Genomic DNA, 19,862 nt, shown 5'->3' on the forward strand with positions numbered 1-19,862 from the left:
CTTCTAACAAATGTGCTACATTTGCCAGTTCATAGACACATAATAAACTTACAAGAAACCATGTTGACAGTTTCATTACTTTTGGTAAGACCCTTCAAATACTTGGACATATTGTAGTAAACATTCCAGTTTTTTTTCCCATTTTGATTCCAACATTCTTGAATGGGGGCAGGGAAGGTGTGGTGATGAAAATTAATAAAAAGCATTTTTCTCTCCTTTTAAATTAAATGACTCTTTAGGGGGATAATTCAAAAGAATTATTTGTGGATTTTACATAGCTTTAATGGGATCCACAAATTTTCTTCTTTGGGTGCTGTAATTTTTATTATGTTGCAAAGTTCTTTTCTCAAAAGTGTTAAAATTGTTTATCAAATGCATCTGCTGCCTCCAATTCTATATCAGCAATAACAGACTTTGTTTATAAACCATTACACATAGTACACATTGGAAATTTTGGAAATGTTGGAAAGATCTAATAAGAATATAATCAAAAAATGGCTGTGTGTGGTGACTCACGCCTTTAATTCCAGCACTTTGGGAGGCTGAGGCAGGTGAATCACCTGAGGTCAGGAGTTCGAGACCAGTCTGGCAAACATGATGAAACACTGTCTCTACCAAAAAAAATAAATTAAAAAAAAATAGCTGGGTGTGGTGGCACGCACCTGTAGTCCCAGCTACTCGGGAGGCTGAGGCAGGAGAATCATTTGAACCCAGGAGGCGGAGGCTGCAGTGAGCTGAGATTGTGCCACTGCACTCCAGCCTGGGTGACAGAGTGAGACTCCATCTCAAAAAGAATATAATCAAAAGGCAAGGTGAGTTTTTATAATTTAACTTCATTATCAATCATCAATCATCTTCATAACCACAAGAAGAAAATAATTACATGAACCCAGAAGAGCCACTTGATTCCATCTTATTCATACATGGCTCTCTTCCATAGTACTGTTTCAGCATTCCAATCTCAATTAGCCAAGGTAAGAACTTTTTTAAAAGTTTGCATATAATTTCTGGCCTTATGAACTAGACTCTTTACCTCCTAAGGCTGCCAAGCTTTAGAAATAAGGTTGCAGAAATCTCTTTAAGTAGTGTAAAGCATCCCCCCCTCCACTTTTTTTTTTGTTTTAAGATCCATGACTAATATATCCCAGGTCTGTTTAACCTTCACTGATTACACTGATGTCTCATTTCGCCTTCCATTATGAGGAACGCTACTCCACAAGCTTTGCGACTGTCAGGTTTCCTAGCCTCTGCCCTGAGTAGTCTTTGTTTTGACCACTTGGACACTGACTGACCTGTGTGGTTCTAAAGCTGCTTCTGGCAATTTAGGTGGTCCTGAATTTTAGCATTCTCTCTACTTCTTAAAATTTATATGCCTACAACACTCCTATAGACCTTAAAAGGTTGACTTTGGCTATGAGACAGGAAACATTGCATCCATGTGGAATCAAATGAAAAGCAAACCTTCTAACAAAGTACTAAACATAAATCAAGGGGGAAAAAATCAAAATGCTGTAGATTAGGGTTTCAGCTGAATGCACTTTATATTTTATACCAAAACATTCAAGTCTGAGTTTGAAATGTTTAGTTATCACTTCACTCAAGTTAGCAAAACTCATGCCCATTGGGTTTGATGGTTGGATTAAGTGCCAGGTACAAGAAAACACAGTTTGCTCCTCTGCAATGTGAAGAGGTGTCACTCCTTTTGGAGTTCACTTATTCTGTTTGAAGTTAATAAAATTTCCTTTGTACCACAGATGTGCACCAAATCACCCCATACATATCTGTTTCCTCAAAATGTTTTTAGTGCAACTGGCTTTTACTTCCCTGAGAAAACAGGGAAAATTGTGTTATATAACTTTCTACATTTTCTCATTTAACAAAGTCCTCTGAAGTTTACCTTAATTTTAATGAATGCATAAATGAACAAACTAAATCATATCTGCAAAAAACTTAAAAATAAAATTAAACTATTTTATAAAGAGGGAGATTACTGATGTTCATCTTGTGAGTTCTTTGGCTCCTAATGCATGAACTGAAAGGTCATCAGATCTCATGAGTGAGGCCAAGGCAAAAGTTGGTAGTGGTCAGAACAAATTGGCCCAGGGAATATATCAACTATTCCCATTTTTGCCTATTCTGTATAAGAAGTTATGAAAATATTTCCTATAGAGCAATGATTCTCCAAGTGTGGTCCTCAGGTTAATGGCATCAATATCACCTAGGATCTTATTAGAAATATAAATTTTTTCAGGTTAATGGCATCAATATCACCTAGGAACTTATTAGAAATATAAATATAATATAACTTATTAGAAATGTAAATTTTTTTGCCCCATCTCAGACTTACTGAATCAGAAATTTCAGGAGCAGGGCAAGAGGCCAGAAATCTGTGTTTCAACAACCCCCATATGATATTCTGATGCATGTTTCAGTTTGAGAACCACTGGTGTGGAGAGCCACTACCTAGAGTTCCAATTCTCAACCCTACCTCCATTAAGATGGATTTCTCTGCTTAACCAGAATTCAGACTCATGTGTAACAAGTTCAAATACAGCTCTCCTAAAAGTTCCATTTTTAAAAAACAACATCTAGTCTGGAAAAATCAATATATCTAAACATAAACTAGATCTTGCTGTCTAGCAGTTCATACCAAATACTCTTAAATCATACAATAGTGTAGCAAGAAGCGTTTGTGATACATCACAAATCACTACTATGAATAAAGTTTTACTGTGTAACAAAACTTTCTTGCATTTATCTAGGATATTAATATATAAGAAGAGATCTTTCCTCCTTTCAAAGAATAATCACAGTATTTTAAAATTAATTTTAATTGTCATTTTTCTACCATTGAAAAACATATACTGATAATTTCTCTGTCCTTATAATTTAGCATAGTGTCTGCCATAAAGTAGGTAGTAAATAAATATTTGTGAGTAAATGAATAAATAAATTATATAGGGGAGCAGTAGCATGGTTTAGTATGAAAATCATAAAATTTTTCCATAAATAGAGCTAGGTTTCTTTTCTAGTTCATTCATTCATTCTCTCAACTTGGATTTTAGAAAATATGTAACCTCTCTAGGTTAAGTTTTAATCTATAAAATGGGAAGACTAAAATGTGCTCATAGTCTTTAAATAAAGGCTAAAAGAGAAAATCTGTATAAAACACTTCACACAGCACTTATATCATTAAGTATTCCATGAATTACTGTGTCTTTTCTTCTCTTTCCCAGTATAAACATGGTACTCCCTTTTTAAATATATAGGGCTTTCCTCCTCAGTGATGAGGTAAAACTGATTATGCAGAAAATCCATATATGTCATAAACAAGAATATACATGTTGTGCTTGCTTCAGCAGCACATATACTGAAATTGGAATGATACAGAAAAAGAGTTGCGTGGCCTTTGCACAAGAATTACACACAAATTCAAGAAGCACCCCATATGTTTTTAAATTAATAAGATAATTTTGTTTTTTATGATACTCTCATTGTAACATAAATAAACGGACTTACAATAAAAGACTTATGTTATCTTGAAAAAAATATATACATTGCACCATTGAGTGAGTTTTGTGTGATGAGTTCACATCTTCTTTGGTCAGATGTAGTGATGCCATAAACAAAGAGGAACAATGATAAAAGTCAGAATCATTGCCTTGTATACAATTTAGTGAAGCTATGTATAGTATTGAATATTTATTCAGATATTTTACAGTATCAAAATTTCTTTTATGTTATTTGGAAGGAGATTTTACCCAGCTATCATGAAGCTTCTTTTGTTGAGGAAAAAGAATGTAGGTAGTTATCGTCATGTGGCAATATAGAAGGGACCTTTCTCTGCAGACTGTCCCAGAAATATGCTGTGAAGTAGATGCTCAAAAACTACATCATTTGGCGGCCCACAAGAGCCAGGAAATTATTCCTGATTTTCTTCAGAATTCAAATAACTTGTACTTCCCAAGGAGAAGCCAAAAAACACGAGGTTGGAAGGATAGTTAGGAAAACAAGGGCCAGATGCTGTACACACATACTTGGGAAGGAGAAGCTATGCTGAAAAAGTAGGACAAAAATGTTCCAAGCTGCTCTGATACCTGCCCTGGGTATCTGAGTTCACATTTCCCCAACAGGACACATATCCACACATGCAACTTGAAATATGACTTTGAGCTCCCTATTCTGGAATAAAAATCCATAGCTCAATGTTTTCAGCCAGTACAAGAAAAGGGCTCTAGGGATTATGGCCAGGAACTCTGGAAGGCTTCACTGGATCAAGAGAATCCAAACACTTACTGGTCCTTCAGAGAGCCTCAAGGTCAAGCAGAAGGGACAGTGAGTAGTTCTTACTGGGACTCTAATTGAAATCCTAATGTAGGATTCACTAGTTTTGTATCAACTCTTGCATTTTTCACTTTGATCAACTAGTGTTCCGTTTCTAACTGTCTGGACTTCCCTACCTTCAATCATACCACTTGCTTCTACAGAGAAGTGAAAAAGAATCCTGTGAGAAACCCGACCTTACCGTGCCTTGGTTTTATCATTTGTAGAATGGGGCACTCATCTTCACTGGGATATTGGAGCAATAAGATAAATTATATGGAAAGCAAATTGCCCAGTTCCTAGCGCATAGCCAACACCCAAAACATTTAGCGGAACCCACGGTCATTTCTATCTCTTTCTCTGACTATATGATTTCCTTTAAACTATGAAAGTTTGACTAGACTGCCTCCTCAAGTGGGTCCCTGACCCCCGAGTAGCACAACTGGCAGGCACCCCCCAGTAGGGGCAGACTGGCACCTCACACAGCTGGGTACTCCTCTGAGACGAAGCTTCCAGAGGAATGATCAGGCAGCAACATTTGCTGTTCACCAATATTCGCAGTTCTGCAGCCTCCGCTGCTGATACCCAGGCAAACAGGGTCTGGAGTGGACCTCCAGCAAACTCCAACAGACCTGCAGCTGAGGGTCCTGACTGTTAGAAGTAAAACTAACTAACAGAAAGGGCATCCACACCAAAACCCCATCTGTACATCACCATCATCAAAGACCAAAGGTAGATAAAACCACAAACATGGGGAAAAAACAGAGCAGAAAAGCTGAAAATTCTAAAAATCAGAGTGCCTCTCTCCCTCCAAAGGAACGCAGCTCCTTACCAGCAATGGAACAAAGCTGGATGTAGAATGACTTTGACAAGATGAGAGAAGAAGGCTTCAGATGATCCAACTTCTCCGAGTTAAAGGAGGAAGTTGGAACCCATGGCAAAGAAGCTGAAAACCTTGAAAAAAGATTAGACGAATGGCTAACTAGAATAACCAGTATAAAGAAGTCCTTAAATAACCTGATGGAGCTGAAAACCATGACATGAGAACTACGTGACACATGCACAAGCTTCAGTAGCTGATTCGATCAACTGGAAGAAAGGGTATCAGTGATTGAAGATCAAATAATGAAATGAAGTGAGAAGAGAAGTTTAGAGAAAAAAGAGTAAAAACAAACGAACAAAGCCACAAAGAAATATGAGACTATGTGAAAAGACCAAACCTACATCTCATTGGTGTACCTGAAAGTGACAGAGAGAATGGAACCAACTTGGAAAACACTCTGCAGGATATTATATGGGAGAACTTCCCCAACCTAGCAAGGCAGGCCAACATTCAAATTCAGGAAATACCGAGAATGCCACAAAGATACTCCACAAGAAGAGCAACTCCAAGACATATAATTGTCAGATTCACCAAAGTTGAAATGAAGGAAAAAATGTTAAGGGCAGCCAGAGAGAAAGGTCGGGTTACCCACAAAGGGAAGCCCATCAGACTAACAGCTGATCTCTCAGCAGAAACTCCACAAGCCAGAAGAAAGTGGGGGTCAATATTCAACATTCTCAAAGAAAAGAATTTTCAATCCAGAATTTCATATCCAGCCAAACTAAGCTTCATAAGTGAAGGAGAAATAAAATCCTTTACAGACAAGCAAATGCTGAGAGATTTCATCACTACCAGGCCTGCCCTACAAGAGCTCCTGAAGGAAGCACTAAACATGAAAAGGAACAACTGGTACCAGCCACTGCAAAAACCTGCCAAATTGTAAAGACCATCGAGGCTAGGAAGCAATTGCATCAACTAATGAGCAAAATAACCAGCTAACATCATAATGACAGGATCACATTCACACATAACAATATTAATCTTAAATGTAAATGGGCTAAATGCTCCAATTAAAAGGCACAGACTGGCAAATTGGATAAAGAGTCAAGACCCATCAGTGTGCTATATTCAGGAGACCCATCTCACGTGCAGAGACACAAATAGGCTCAAAATAAAGGGATGGAAGAAGATCTACCAAGCAAATGGAAAACAAAAAAAAGCAGGGGTTGCAATCCTAGTCTCTGATAAAACAGACTTTAAACCAACAAAGATCAAAAGGGATAAAGAAGGCCATTACATAATGGTAAAGGGATCAATTCAACAAGAAGAGCTAACTATCCTAAATATATATGCACCCAATACAGGAGCACGCAGATTCATAAAGCAAGGCCTTAGAGACCTACAAAGAGACTTAGACTCCCACACAATAATAATGGGAGACTTTAACACCCCACTGTCAACATTGGACAAATCAACAAGACAGAAAGTTAACAAGGATACCCAGGAATTGAACTCAGCTCTGCACCAAGCAGACCTTATAGACATCCACAGAACTCTCCATCCTAAATCAACAGAATATACATTCTTTTCAGCACCACACCACACCTATTCCAAAATTGACCACATGGTTGGGAGTAAAACACTCCTCAGCAAATGTAAAAGAACAGAAATTATAACACACTGTCTCTTAGACCACAGTGCAATCAAACTAGAACTCAGGATTAAGAAATTCACTCAAAACCACTCAACTACATGGAAACTGAACAACCTGCTCCTGAATGACTACTGGGTACATAACAAAATGAAGGCAGAAATAAAAATGTTCTTTGAAACCAACGAGAACAAAGACACAACATGCCAGAATCTCTGGGACACATTCAAAGCAGTGTGTAGAGGGAAATTTATACACTAAATACCCACAAGAGAAAGCAGGAAAGATCTAAAATTGACACCCTAACATCACAATTAAAAGAACTAGAGAAGCAAGACCAAACACATTCAAAAGCTAGCAGAAGGCAAGAAATGACTAAGATCAGAGTAGAACTGAAGGAAATAGAGACACAAAAAAACCCTTCAAAAAAATCAATGAATCCAGGAGCTGGTTTTTTGAAAAGATCAACAAAATTGATAGACTGCTAGCAAGACTAATAAAGAAGACATGAGAGAAGAATCAAAGAGATGCAATAAAAAATGATAAAGGGGATATTACCACCAATCCCACAGAAATACAAACTACATTCAGATAATACTATAAACACCTCTACGCAAATAAACTTGAAAATCTAGAAGAAATGGATAAATTCCTGGACACATACACCCTCCCAAGACTAAACCAGGAAGAAGTTGCATAGACCAATAACAGGTTCTGAAGTTGAGGCAGTAATTAATAGCTTACCAACCAAAAAGAGTCCAGGACCAAACAGATTCACAGCTGAATTCTACCAGAGGTACAAGAAGGAGCTGGTACCATTCCTTCTGAAACTATTCCAATCAATAGAAAAAGAGGGAATCCTCCCTAACTCATTTTATTAGGCCAGCATCAGCCTGATACCAAAGCCTGGCAGAGACACAACCAAAAAAGAGAATTTTAGACCAATATCCCTGATGAACATTGATGCAAAAATCCTCAATAAAATACTGGCAAACCGAATCCAGCAGCACAGCAAAAAGCTTATCCACCATGATCAAGTGGGCTTCATCCCTGAGATGCAAGGCTGGTTCAACATATGCAAATCAATAAACCTAATCCAGCATATAAACAGAATCAAAGACAAAAACCACATGATTACCTCAATAGATGCAGAAAAGGCCTTTGACAAAATTCAACAACCTTTCATGCTAAAAACTCTCAATAAATTAAGTATTGATGGGACGTATCTCAAAATAATAAGAGCTATTTATGACATACCCACAACCAATATCATACTGAATAGGCAAAAACTGCAAGCATTCCCTTTGAAAACTGGCATAAGACAGGCATGCCCTCTCTCACCACTCCTATTCAACATAGTGTTGGAAGTTCTGGCCAGGGCAATCAGGCAGGAGAAGGAAATAAAGGGCATTCAATTAGGAAAAGAGGAAGTCAAATTGTCCCTGTTTGCAGATGACACGACTGTATATTTAGAAACCCCATCGTCTCAGCCCAGTATCTCCTTAAGCTGATAAGGAACTTCTGCAAAGTCTCAGGATACAAAATCAGCGTGCAAAAATCACAAGCATTCTTATACACCAATAACAGACAAACAGAGAGCCAAATCATGAGTGAACTCCCATTCACAATTGCTTCAAAGAGAATGAAATACCTAGGAATCCAACTTACAAGGGATGTGAAGGACCTCTTCAAGGAGAACTACAAACCACTGCTCAACGAAATAAAAGAGGACACAAACAAATGGAAGAACATTCCATGCTCATGGGTAGGAAGAATCAATATCATGAAAATGGCCATACTGCCCAAGGTAATTTACAGATTCAATGCCATCCCCATCAAGCTACCAATGAGTTTCTTCACAGATTTGGAAAAAGCACTTTAAAGTTCATATGGAACCAAAAAAGAGCCTGCATTGCCAAGTCAATCCTAACCCAAAAGAACAAAGCTGGAGGCATCATGCTACCTGACTTCAAACTATACTACAAGGCTACAGTAACCAAAACAGCATGGTACTAGTACCAAAATAGATATATACACCAATGGAACAGAACAGAGCCGTCAGAAGTAATGCCGCATATCTACAACTATCTGATCTTTGACAAAGCTGACAAAAACAAGCAATGGGGAAAGGATTCCCTATTTAATAAATGGTGCTGGGAAAACTGGCTAGCCATATGTAGAAAGCTGAAACTGGATCACTTCCTTACACCTTAAACAAAAATTAATTCAAAATGGATTAAATACTTACATGTTAGACCTAAAACCATAAAAACCCTAGAAGAAAACTGAGGCAATACCATTCAGGACATAGGCATAGGCAAGGACTTCATGTCTAAAACCCCAAAAGCAATGGCAACAAAAGCCAAAATTGACAAATGGGATCTAATTAAACTAAAGAGCTTCTGCAAAGCAAAAGAAACTACCATCAGAGTGAATAGGCAACCTACAGAATGGGAGAAAATTTTTGCAATCTACTCATCTGACAGAGGGCTAATATCCAGAATCTACAATGAACTCAAACAAATTTACAAGAAAAAAACAAACAACCCCATCAAAAAGTGGGCAAAGGATATGAACAGACACTTCTCAAAAGAAGACATTTATGCAGCCAACAGACACATGAAAAAATGCTCATCATCACTGGCCATCAGAGAAATGCAAATCAAAACCACAATGAGATACCATCTCACACCAGTTAGAATGGCGATCAGTAAAAAGTCAGGAAACACCAGGTGCTGGAGAGGATGTGGAGAAATAGGAACACTTTTACACTTTTGGTGGGACTGTAAACTAGTTCAACCGTTGTGGAAGACAGTGTGGCGATTCCTCGAGGACCTAGAACTAGAAATACCATTTGACCCAGCCATCCCGTTACTGGGTATATACCCAAAGGATTATAAATCATGCTGCTATAAAGACACATGCACACATATGTTTATTGTGGCACTATTCACAATAGCAAAGACTTGGAACCATCCCAAATGTCCATCAATGATAGACTGGATTAAGAAAATGTGGCACATATACACCATGGAATACTATGTGGCCATAAAAAAGGATGAGTTCATGTTCTTTGTAGGGACATGGATGAAGCTGGAAACCATCATTCTCAGCAAACTATCACAAGGACAAAAAAAGAACAAACACTGCATGTTCTCACTCATAGGTGGGAATTGAACAATGAGAACACTTGGACACAGGAAGGGGAACATCACACACTGGGGCCTGTCATGGGATGGGGGAGTGGGGAGGCATAGCATCAGGAGATATACCTAATGTAAATGACGAGTTAATGGGTGCAGCCCACCAACATGGCACATGTATACATACGTAACAAACTTTCATGTTGTGCACATGTACCCTGGAACTTAAAGTATAATAAAAAAAAAAGTTTGACTCGAAATCTAGCAAAAAGAGAAAAATTTACAATCATATTAAACAATGTATTCTCATTATATTTCTCCCTGGCCTCTTAAATATAAACTTACGCTTGTATAAATAACAAAGCTTAGCCCTGCATGAATTTCTATCAAATATTTTTTATTATAAAGATAAATGAGATTGGGAATCAGGATAATGTATAAATGATCAATTTTTTTCTCATTTAGATTTGAATCTGTGAATTTTAGAGGACTTGAGGAAATATTTTTCATTTTTCTCTAAATTGTCTATCCATATTTATTAAAACTCAACCGCTGATGATATGGAATGCCCACCAGGAGAGATGAGTTGAATTCCTTAGGGAAGGGAAGGCTGGATCCTTTATGAGACTATAAATCGAAACAAACATCATAAATAATGCTAAATGTAACATTCAAGAAGTAATAGCAATTACTTGAATTTAGGTCAGATAGACATGTCCAAGATTTAAAAAGTAAATTTACCCAACTTGGTATATTTGCTGACATTTTTACAAAAAGATCATTCTCAATCTCTTCTTTAAAAAATAACATAAAACACATAACATCAGTCTCAATGTGAGTGATTCAAGGGAATTTGTGGGGTAAATAATCAAGATTTGTTTTTCTTAGAACATTTGAATTACTATTAATCACATATTCTTCAACCAGAAATGTATTCTTTCTATTCAATTTTTTTTCAAGTTTAAAAAAGGCAACAGAGTTCACAAAAGGAAAGGAACAAAGCAATTGCAAAATATAAAATAATTATCATAAAATTATATTTGGGAAAATTGTACCTCATCAAAAGAAATCAAAGGCACATTCAAAAACTTATCAAAATATACAATTACCTGGAGTCAGAAGTAAAATCCCAAAACAATAAATCAAGCTTTAGTTTGTCCAAGTTCAAAACTCTTTCCCAATATTTCTCCCCATAACTCAATTTGAAAACCTAGAACAACTTAGTTTGTCCAATAAAATATGACTGTGCAACAGCACTGAATCTGCCCAGCCATCCAATAGGAGGGACAATGCAAGCAGATTGTTTTTATTTATTAACTGTGATGTAACTGGAGACCACAGTCATAGTTGAGAATTTGTACCCACCCCTTACCACCACACAACACATGCAAAGCAGGTGCCTTTCTCTTCGTTAAAGTCAGATTGGGAGGGATCATTTTTATTTTATGTTATTATGTACCTAAGAAACCAGACATGATAGGAGAAAGATGTGCCAAACCGGAGAACGAACCATAGGGTACCACAGAGTCAAAAGTTTTGGAACCATATAGTACCACATTTACAAATGGATTTTTTTTTGTACATGGGTTTCTCTACATAAAGGCAAGTTTTTCTTATATTTTCTACAAACTCCAAGGAGGAGTTAAGCCCCACACAGAAATAAAAATCCATAAATCCTGAGCTTTCTGCATTTCTGAGAGCTCAAAAAGACATTTTATATGAAAGAAAAAAATTATTCTGACCCCATGGCACTGTTCTTGCACATGCCTCCATAACTCTTTTACATGTTTCATAGGCAAGAGCCACCTGGCCAAATGAATGAGCCCATCACATGGCCCAAGGTTAAGTAATCACATGCAGTCTGCTTTTCTATAAGTTCTGCAACGCCAACCTGAGGTTGGCTGTTTCAAAATAATAAATAAAAACAAGGAGATTAAGAGAATTATTAGCAACCAAAGCAAGTATAACCATCCTCAAAACACATAAGTGTAAGCCATCTACTGCTTTCAACCAATGAGAGTAGACATGAATGTGCGCCTTCGGTCTCGTGTCTAACAGTAATCATTCACTAACTTGCACTGGTCATGGGTTTGACATTTAGGAAAGCCAGTGGGAAAAGGATTTAAGCAGCATTGATAAGTGGCTGAATCCCGCCAGACAAATACAAAGCTTTACAAAAATTATGTAATGTAAGTATGACCTGATATATGCCTTCCTTTATTTGAGGCAATATAGAAATGAGAGCGGTGTTGCTAATCTTGTTCAACAAATATATTTTACCCTGTCCTCATTAAGCAAAATACCTCTTCCAAGATCTTTCTCCTTCTCCTTTCCTTTCATCTTTTCTACCTTTGCTTCTCTTCTTACTGTTGTGAGCCAAAAAAGATTGGAAGATGTTGCAGAGGTCTTGGAGAAATGAGAGAAATGAATTCTAATTTCTTTTTCCTCACCTTAAATTTTACTGTTAGATATATTATTTATTAGTCAACTTGGATGGTGTTCAAATGGTGTTTAAAAATGTAAAAAAAGATTATTCTATTTTATCATGTAAAAATTAAAAACTACCTTTGAAAACTATTGCCTATCACTATGGCTGTTTCTAATTTCAGAAAAGTATAGAAATCTGATGGCCTGATGATTATTATTGTTATTTGTATCTCTAGTAATGAGCACAGTGACTAAGCCATGGCAAACATCCACAATACATGAGTGAGTGAATGAATAAGTGAATAAAGAATGAATGAACATCCTAGAGACAGAATTATCAAAACAAATAAGACTTGCTAGAGCCCCTGAGTCCTTCTGGTTTAAAATGAATGCCAAACACCTGCATCCCACATATGGTACTCTGTATGTTCTTCCCACACTCATCCTCACCTTAATGACTTGATTTTCCTGAAAGGAATGGCTTTAGATAAACACCAGTTGACATACAGTGCCTAAATAAAGTTCTGAAGGTGATTTTTTGAGGTGCTAGAAGTTTCTACACATTCAGGAACCTTCCACAAGCAATTTTTTAGGGGAAAAATTCCAACAAGGATTGGTAAAGTCTGCTTCCTGGAATGTCATGTAGTCACCCGTCTTAATCTAGTGCTGGCTTAAGGAATTATCTAGGGTGGCTTTATTTTTTCCCCCAGAAAAGTGGAAGAAAGAGGTGCATTGAGAACAGAATATCTCTTATGACCTGGATGAGGAAATAATGGAGCAGTCATAAGGTGCCCCCCTTCCCTGGTGGGAATACAGTGCAGCTGCACAGTTGCAAATAGTCACACCATGTTGATAGTGTCTTACGTCATATAAAATTTAAGAAAAGAATAAAAATGATGAAAGAGAAAGATAAATTAATATGTGACTTTGTAGAAACAATATTAGGCTTGTTCTGACATGTTGAAATCTACCCACTTCAGAAAAAAAATATTGGACTTTAGAGTTTTATAAATCACACTTTTTATTTGACATTTATCTATTCAAACACTGCATTTCCTAGGACTTGGTTAGCATGTAAAATTCTAATTAACTTTCTTAAAAACTTGCCATATTTGTCCAAGATGTGAAATCTGCTGTTTGGCAAACATGGAGTATAGAAATGTTAGTAGTCTAATGTTTACTTTGGAAATTAACTCCTCAAAGAAATGACTTTCTTATAGTAAAGTGATTGATTTGAAATAATAGAGTGGTAAGGCATTGTTTGGTCAAATGGCTAACACGGAGTGTTGTGATTAGTTGTTTAATTTGAAGGGCTTCTTTCTCTATCCTTCAACCCTCCCTTTCTGTCTTCTTTGTCTACTGTAAGAAAGGGGAAAACAGAAAGATACTGCAATATTCTAGATAACTTTTTAACAATAAAAATAATAAAGTTTGAAATAGTAGTTCTACATTTTGAAAATTTCTCTATTTTATGAGTTGCTGAAAGAGATAAAGACCCACCTTATGTTACAGAAGTCAAAAGTATCAAATACTCCCTTTTGTCTATATGCTCCTTACCCCCAGTTTGGCCTGGATTCAGTCAATTAAATATTTTCACCTAGGATTTGAATTTTGTTTTATGGATTTGGGATTTTATTTACTTTTTTTCCAAATTGATTTATGTTTTGAATTGACATATAAAATTGTATCTATTTATTGTGTACAGCATGATGTTTGGAAATACAAACATATGTAGCTTAACAACAAGGATACTTACTGAGACATGCCTCGTTGATGCTTTCATCATTGTGCAAACGTCATACAGTGTACTTACACAAACCTAGATGGTATAGCCTACTAGACACCTAGGCTACAAGCCTCTATATCACATTACTGTACTGAATACTGTAGACAATTATAACACAATGGTAATTATTTGTGTATCTAAACATCAAAGATGCCCAGTAAAAATATTGTATAAAAGACAAAACCGGTACACCTGTATAAGGCACTTACCATGAATGGAGTCTTGCAGAACTGAAAACTGCTCTGGCTGAGTCAGTGAGTGGTACGTGAATGGGAAAGCCTAGGATATTACTGTACACGGCTGTTGATTTTATGAAAACTGTACATTTAGGCTACACTAAGTTAATTTTTAAAAATAAAGTGATAGTGCTATAATGTTACTACAGCTACAACATGACTGGACATGAACATTTTTCAACTCCATTATAATCTTATGGGACCCACCGTCATATATGCTGTCTGTCATTGACTGAAATGTAGTTATGAAACAAAGGATTGTGTATATACATTGTGGAATGGTTAAATCTAGGCAATTAACATAGGCATTACCTCATATAGTCATCATTTTTATGGTGAAAACAACACCCACTTTGTTAGCATTTTTCAATAATACAATGCCATTAACTACAGTCATGCTGTACAATGGATCTCTTAAACTTACTCCTCCTAACAGTAAATATCCACTCTTTGACCAGTATCTGTCCAGCCCCCTGCCCCCTAACCACCCTAGTCTCAGATAGCCATCCTTCTACTCTCTACTTCCATGAGATTAACTTTTATAAATTCCATGAGTGACTCCATGCAGTGTTTGTCTTTCTATGCCTGGCTTATTTTATTTAATATGATGTTCTTCAGATTCATCCTTGTTATAAATAGCAGGATTTTCTTCTTTTTATGGCTGAAGTGTATTCCATTGTGTAAATATAGCCAGTTTTAAAAAATGTGTATGGATACATAATAGTTGTACATATTTATGAGGTACATGTGATATTTTGATACAAGCATACAATGTATAACGATCAAATCTGGGTAACTGAAATACCCACCACCTCAAACATTTATCATTTCTTTGTTTTGGAAACATTCTAAATCTCTTCTAGCAAAATATGACATATATACACCATGGAATACTACTCAGCCATAAAAAGAACGAAATAATGGCATTTTCAGCAACCTGGATGGAGTTGGAGACCACTATTTTAAGTGAAGTAACACAGGAATGGAAAACCAAGTATCTTATGTCCTCACTTATACATAGGAGCGGAGGTAAGGGGAAGCAAAGGCATAAGAATGATATACTGGACTTTGGGGACTCAGGCGAAAGGATGGGAGGTGGGTGAGGAATAAAAGACTACACATTGGGTACAGTTTACACTACTAAGGTGATGGGTGCACCAAGATCTTGGAAATCACCACTAAAGAACTTATCCACGTAACCCAAAACCACCTGTTCCCCCAAAACTATTGAAATAAAACATAACAATAAAAATAAATATCTTCTAGCTATGTTGAAGTGTACAATAAATTATTGTTAACCATAGTTGCCCTAATGTGCTATTGAACACTATATCCTATTCCTTATATCTAACTACACTTTTGTACCTATCAGTTAACCCCCCTCCATCTACCTTTTCCACTACCCTTCCCAGCCTCTGGTAACCACCAGTCTATTCACCACCCCCTTGCGATCAATTTCCTTTAGCTATCACAAATGAGTGAAAACATGTAATATTTGTCCTTCTGTTACCGGCTTAAATCTCTTAACATAATTTCTTTAGTTCCATCCATGTTGCTGCAAATGACAGAATTTCATTCTTTTTATGGTTGAATAATACTCCACTCTGTATGCATACCACGTTTTCTTTATCCAATTATCTGTTGATGGACACTTAGGTTTAGTCCAGATCTTGGCTATTATGAATATTGTTGCAATAAACAAGACAGCATATATATCACTTCGATACACTGTTTTCCTTTCTTTTGGATATATATCCAGCAGTGGGGTTGCTGGATTATATGGTAGTTCCATTTTTTGAGAAACCTCCATACTGGTTTTCACAGTGACTAATTTACATTTCTACCAACAAAGTATGAGGGTTCCCCTTTTTCTGGATCCTTGACAGCATTTGTTATATTGTATCCTTTTGCTAATAGCCATCTTAACTGGGGTAAAATGATATCTCATTGTGATTTCGATTTGCATTTCTCCGATAATTAGTGGTGTTGAGTATTTTTTCATATAACAGTTTGCCATTTGTATTCCTTCTTTTGAGAAATATCCAATTTTTTTCTAATGTTTAATTGAATTATTTGGTTTACTTTGCTACTGAGTTGTTTGAAATCCTCATATATTCTGTTTACTAAAAATATGGTCAGATGAATATTCTACAAATATTCTCTAATGACCAAACCTTATTCTTCTGCCATCTCTTTGATTCTGTGAGTCATGCAATATCTTTCAAGTGAATTCATTTTCTGATTAGCCACTGCTAGTTTCTCTGGTTTGCAACAAAGGACTGAGATGTTTTATATAATGGTGCTCACAGTGTGGTAAAGATAAAATGGTAAATACCACCCATGGCAAATTCTGACCCAAAGCAAAGCAATGCCTCTAAGGTTTTGAAGAGAAGTCACGCCATATTCAGAATGTAATTATTTCAGCAAGTAAATATAATTTTGAGAACTTCTTCTGGCTTACCATTGGGCCCTAACAGAATGAGGCGCTAAGTGATCAGGAGATTAGAGCTTCCAAGAATAAATTGGATATATGCAGTATAATACAGAACAAGTTGCTACAACAAAGAAATTCAAAATTTAATAGCTCATTTTCCGTCACATTTAATTATTCAGATGTCCAGAGGCATCTAGAAATGATCCACATCTAAAAGATAGCTCTGTTCTAGAAAGTTCTCTCTGTCTTGTTTATCTACCATCTCCTAGTGCAATCCTCATCTTTATGACCAAAGTTGCCTCAGCTCCATGTCCACGTGCCCACCAGTGAAAAGTGGCAAGGAGAGAAAGTCTAGGACAATTTACTTTGAGGAAAGTGATATAAAATATTATTTCGACTCACATTCCATTAGCAAAAAGTTAGACACATTGGCCATATTAGCTACAAAGGAGTCTGAAAATATTATTTTCTAGATGAAGTTGTCATATACTCAAAAAAATGCTATTCATATGGAAAGAGGAAAGAATGGATTTCCCATGACAATTAGAAGTCTGCCACATAGTTTTCTGAAAAACCCAGCCCTGAATCAGGCAAGTGCTATAGCATTTCATTATCAAATCAACATACTACATCAGAGAGATGTACATTTTAGGAGCAGGGCATTCATACACTCCATGTGCTTACCCCCACAACACTGCCATCCACTATTCAATTCACATTCAGCCGTTATGAGGTGAACCATATGACTAGTAGACTGAGTAGGACAGTCCTAAGCTTAATTTCTAGACATCTGTGACAGTTGCTAAAAGTGGCTTGCTATGGAGGCATAGCACAAGAAAAAAACTGACTCTGTTAAGAAGACAGAATTTAGAGCAGCACGATTTGAGAAACAGATCATGGATTCTGGCTGGTCGCTAAAGATTTTATTGAATAGCCAAGGATATGAAAGTAGCAATATTGGAGGACTATTGACAAAATGTCTCTGGATGTGTTATATGGGTGGGGTTTTTTTGAAATAAACATTAAAATGCTGTATGCTAGGTGAATATTTACCGAAAAGACCCTTGAAGAGCAAGTGCTTAAAAATCAGGGGAACAAGATGACTACTTCATAGATTTCAATTTGCCTCCTTCCCAAATATCTATTCAATAAATAATATGCTCATAAAAACGTGTTGGCAAGGATAGAGGCTACACATGAGCTCAACGTGGATTTTCCTTGAAGAGATTCTTGTCATCATCAAGTAGCCTATTTTCCAGTATCAATAACCAACGCTAGGCTCCCAACACAGTTCTATACAGTGAGTGGGAATTTGAGTACCTCCTGAAAAATGAGTGGATCCTTTCCATCATGAAAAGGTTAGCATTTTGACATCTCTAAAATACATACCAATATCAGATTTATAGTTCTTTTTTTTTTTTTAACTCCGTGCTTATGCCAGCCCTAGTATCCATAGTCCTACTCTATACTTCATGTACTATTGTGGAATCCCTATAACATTGTTTCTACCAAAGAACTTAATATACATGAAGGTCAAGGGGCTACTGTCCATGGATATCACTATGTTTTTTATAAACCCCATCTTATAGAAGTACTTCTCTTAATGATGGAATTTCCTGTTGAAGGGAGATTTGGTTATGGTTGCAGCTTGGAAATAAGGCCTTGCATTGGGTGGATCACTTGAGGCCAGGAGTTTGAGACCAACCTGACCAACATGGCGAAACCCTGTCTCTACAAAAAATACAAACCTTGGCTGGGCAGGGTGGCAGGTGCTTGCAATCGCAGCTACTTGAGAGGTTGAAACACAAGAAGCACTTGAATCCAGGAGGCAGGGGCTGCAGTTAGCAGAGATTGCACCACTGCACTTCAGCCTGGGCAAAAAAGCAAGGGTCTGTCTCAAAAAAAAAAGGCCTTGCAAGCCAAGAACATGGGCACAAAACATGAGATATATGTTCTATACCAATGACCAATATATTTCTCTTATAACAAGCATATTTGAGTCTGGAACAAAGGGAGAGATATTAGAGTGATGCTTCTCAACTTCAAATGACACATTTGAAATATTTTGGTTTTCCATCTTTGAGACTCTAGGGCTTACTAGTGAAAAAAAATGTTAATATTAGAAGAACAATACTTTCAACAGGGAGCACTACAAATTTCCACTGAATTTGAAGCTGAGAGTATCATCTAACCATCTCTGGTTCTTATTGCCCTGGGGGAAGTGGCACAAACTGAGATAGATTGTGGTTTGGGGAGACAGCCCCTGACTATCAAGAGGAAGTCATATAGCCACATACCCTCCTTTCTTGGGTACCACCTTTGCTAAGGCCACTCTAGACTACTCACAATTACCCAAACTGGATGTTTACTTTCATGCCTCTGAGCTTTTGGAATTGCTAACCTTTCTGCTTCTAGTGCCCTCCACCATCTCTCATCGTTCAAAGCCCAGATAATGAAATCATCCTCAGTGTAAAGTCTTCCCTGATACTCTCATAAGACAAAGCTATTTACCATATCCTCTGTATATTATATAATCTCACAGAGTAGTCTTAGCCTTTTTCACATCACATTGTAACTATGTGTTTGCATGTCTGCTGCCACTAACTGCATATGTACATTATTGTATGTCATTATACCACAAACCCCTAGCGACAGACATTAATTTTAAGAACCAAGAACCTGCAGACTTTAAAGAACTGCACACTTCTGACAAAGGAAGTTAATTTTAACAAGTTATATTTTGTGCCTCCTTTGGCCAAGAATTGTAACACCACCGTAACACGTGGCATAGGGAAAGCTCTGAATATATCTTGTTCAAATTAATTAATAAGCTTTTGCAAAATATATACAGATATTTAAAATGTGAGAAATTTTGAGATCATGAGTGATGTCAGAGTTAAGATATGTATTGGGAATCAATAACAAAGAGACGATTTTCTTGACCATCTTGGTCAGGGTTTTTGGCTTACATAGTTTCCAATAGACTCCCTGTGTTGTGTCGAGACCACCTCTCTTTCATAGGTATTTAGCATCCCGAGA

General features: G+C 36.8%; 1 non-coding gene across 1 annotated transcript; it reads left to right on the top strand.

Moving 5' to 3' along the window:
• Positions 1 to 3,346: 3,346 nt before the first annotated feature.
• Positions 3,347 to 3,454, top strand: LOC112209304 (U6 spliceosomal RNA). Its single transcript, XR_002944050.1, has one exon. It is a non-coding gene; the product is annotated as a U6 spliceosomal RNA (small nuclear RNA).
• The last annotated feature ends 16,408 nt before the right edge of the window (positions 3,455 to 19,862 follow it).

This window comes from Pan troglodytes, chromosome 4 (assembly GCF_028858775.2).
Source record: "Pan troglodytes isolate AG18354 chromosome 4, NHGRI_mPanTro3-v2.0_pri, whole genome shotgun sequence".
Taxonomy (NCBI): domain Eukaryota; kingdom Metazoa; phylum Chordata; class Mammalia; order Primates; family Hominidae; genus Pan; species Pan troglodytes.